Source organism: Myotis lucifugus, unplaced genomic scaffold (assembly GCF_000147115.1).
Source record: "Myotis lucifugus unplaced genomic scaffold, Myoluc2.0 scaffold_1, whole genome shotgun sequence".
NCBI lineage: Eukaryota > Metazoa > Chordata > Mammalia > Chiroptera > Vespertilionidae > Myotis > Myotis lucifugus.
Genome location: NW_005871049.1, coordinates 31,784,268 through 31,788,054, shown reverse-complemented (window position 1 = coordinate 31,788,054; position 3,787 = coordinate 31,784,268).

Genomic DNA, 3,787 nt, shown 5'->3' with positions numbered 1-3,787 from the left:
CATAACACAATAACCTGATCTCCCTAATTAAATCCCTCATGACCAATCATCCCCAAAAGCAGTTCCTCTTATCCGGGAGACTGAGAACCTGAATGCCCTGAAGGGCTCTGGGTCTTCTCAAGCAGATGTTATCCTCTAGGGGTGGGCAATGGCCTGACACATGGGGACTCATTTCATTCCTGATTGCTAGAGTGAATGGTTTCCACCATTTAGAGCAGTGGTTCTCAACCTGTGGGTCGCGACCCCTTTGGGGGTCAAACGACCCTTTCACAGGGGTAGCCTAAGACCATCGGAAAACACATATAATTACATATTGTTTTTGTGATTAATCACTATGCTTTAATTATGTTCAATTTGTAACAATGAAAATACATCCTGCATATCAGATATTTACATTATGATTCATAACAGTAGCAAAATTACAGTTATGAAGTAGCAACGAAAATAATTTTATGGTTGGGGGTCACCACAACATGAGCAACTGTATTAAAGGGTCGAGGCATTAGGAAGGTTGAGAACCACTGATTTAGAGCCTCATGAATTGGCTTGTTAAAGCTGTAATTCCTTACACATATGCCAGTTTATGTGGTTATCATGCCCTGAACACTGCTTCAATGCTAAGTCTGGCTGTACCCCAAGACCTGGAATCCTGAGTGGCATCCTGTCTTGACTTTAATTTGCAGCAGCTCTCATAACAAATACAGAAAGAAGTGTTTATTCAAGGAGCTCGATGCAACATCTATGGTCCTGAAAGCATGCAAAAGATTAGAAATAAATACTCCTTTTAAAAAATTTATCATTGATTAGGAGCTTGAAGTTAGCTGACTACTAGAATCAATCACTCTTTTAAAGAATGAATAATAATGCTTTATTCCATTTCCTATGTCTTTTAGTAATTCCTGTTACACTAACACTCAACCACTTAAATAGTGAATCCAGTAATATATATTTTAAATTCAGTATATATTTTAAAAGAAATATATATCTATATTTATATATAGATATATAGATATAGATACATATATATAGATATATATATATATAGATATATTTCATAGCTACTATTGTTGCAGCATTTTCTCTATTGTAGTTAGGATCCTTTTCTTTTGTAGCTAATTCTAGTTGGTTGATAACCTTGAACTATGCCATCTTAACATTTTATTTACTTGTCACTATATAGTTCTGATAGCGCATGTCTGAACTCTCAATCTTTAGAATGCTACAGAATCATGTCCATGTACCTCCTTTTACATACATTTTTATAAGAGCATATATTTAAAATATCGTATAATTCTTTATTGGAAAGTCAAAGGTCCTGGCAATCACCCATCACTTCTGTTTTCATGCAGAGAATTTTTCTGTGGAAGACCTCCAGCACCATCACTAACTTTCAGAGATACAAACCTCAAGAGGATCTTATGTAAGACCGATTCCTGAGAAAAAAACAAAGGGTTGGAAAGATAAAATTTTTGTAATTTCAAACCACTCCCACTGAATTTTATTTGAGAACTTCCTGAAATCATATAGACATAGGGAAAGCACCAACCAGCCCTCATAGGCAAGTAAGTTATTTTCCCCAAAGAAATCCCCAACCAACTTAAGGCAGCAGAAAAAATTTAATTGTTGCATATCCTTATTTCCTCTTTTACTGACTTTTTCTAAACAAGGGACCCAGAGCTCTGTCCAGTCCCCCAATTAAAGGGAGGTTCAGAGGATACAGTAAAAAAGATGTATCCTTTAGATATGAATTTTCTAAGTTATTTCAAATACGATAAAAAATGCAAGTGGCGCCCTGACTGGTTTGGCTCAGTGGATAGAGCGTCAGCCTGCGGACTCAAGGGTCCCAGGTTCGATTCCAGTCAAGGGCATGTACCTTGGTTGCGGGCACGTCCCCAGTAGGGAGTGTGCAGAAGGCAGCTGATCGATGTTTCTCTCTCATCGATGTTTCTAACTCTCTATCTTTCTCCCTTCCTCTCTGTAAAAAGTCAATAAAATATATTTTTTTAAAAAATGCAAGTGGCGCCCTAACTGGTTTGGCTCAGTGGGTAAAGCATTGGCCCATGGACTTAAGGTTCCCGGGTTCAATTCCAGTCAAGGGCATGTACCTTGGTTGCAAGCTCGATTCCAGACCCTGGTCGGAGCACGTGTGGGAGGCAACCAATTGATGTGTCTCTCTCACATTGATGTTTCTCTCTCTGTGTCTCTCCCTCTCTTTCCACTCTCTCTAAAAATCAAAGGAAAAAAATATCCTCACATGAGGATTAACCAAAAAAAAGGGAAAAAATGCAAGTAGCTTTCTGAACTATAGACCTTATATAATTTAGTGCAATTATATAATTCTATAAACTTCACTGATTGCTAGAAAGACAGTATCACATAGTGTTGAGAGTACTCTGGAATGTCAGACTATTTGGGTTTGAATTCTATCTCCTGTGCTTGCTGTGTGACCTTGAATAGCTCATTTAACCTGTCTGAGTGTGAGCCACCTTATCTGTCAAATAATTACCTTAAGAATTATTATCAGGATTAAATGAGTCAATACGTATAAAGCACTAAGAACAGTACTGTTGCAAAGTAAATACTGTATTATTATATATGCTAAATTTCACTGAATTCTGTAAAAAATTGCTATGCATGTGCGGGCTTATATATATCTAACACATTTAACGATAAATGAAAACATTTAGCCGAAACCGGTTTGGCTCAGTGGATAGAGCGTCGGCCTGCGGACTGAAAGGTCCCAGGTTCGATTCCGGGCAAGGGCATGTATCTGGGTTGTGGGCACATCCCCAGTGGGAGATGTGCAGGAGGTAGCCGATAGATGTTTCTAACTCTCTATCTCTCTCCTTTCCTCTCTGTAAAAAATCAATAAAATATATTTAAAAAAACATTTATCAATAATTGCTTTGTTTCAATTATTGGTGCACACTGATACTCTAAAGAAGTATAGCAAATTTGGTGAAATTTATCAGTTTCTTCAAAATCATTGTGGAATAAACTTATAAATAGAATGAGACATTAAATGTCAAATGTTAAAATATACATTTTTATTCACATCAACAAAAATGGTTAAAATCAAGAAAAAGGAAAATACATATTCAGAAAATAGAGAATTCATCTCAGGAATGAGGCACAGGACATTCCCAGGATGGCAGGGAGGGAGACCCCAGAGCATCAGTTGAATGTAAACTTCGTTGTGCAAAGGAATCACTGGGGGATCTGGTTAAAATGCAGATTCTGATTCAATAAGTCTGGGTAGGGCTTAAGATTCAGAATTTTTAACGGTTCTCCACAGGATGCTGACGCAGCTGGTTCGGGGACTACAATTTGCACTGCAGAGCGTAAGGAACAAACAGTCCAGATTGTCACAAGACTGTAGGGAGAAAATGGGAGAGAGAAATTGATTTGCTTCTGGGAGATCATTGAGGATGACAGTGTTAGGCCGTAATAGTACAGTACAGTAGAAAAGGAAGAGGGATGAAATAGAGGGAAAGGTTAATCTTTACAAATCAAGGGGAAACATGGGCTGGGGTGAGGGCAGTGCCATATATCCAGGTGTTTATTTGCCCCTAGTAAACACCTGAGGTGGAAGGCCGCACCCCCTGAACGGAAACAAATTGGGGGGTCGGTATCTCAGGAGCATCCCTAGGAGACGCTCTGGAGGGCGGGGATGCAGCCGGGTAGTGGGCGGAGCCTCGGCCGGCCTGACTCCGAGCCTCAGGGGGCGGGGCGTAGGCGGAGTCTTCTCCCTAAATAGGCGCGCTGGGGGGCGGTGCAGGCATTCGGA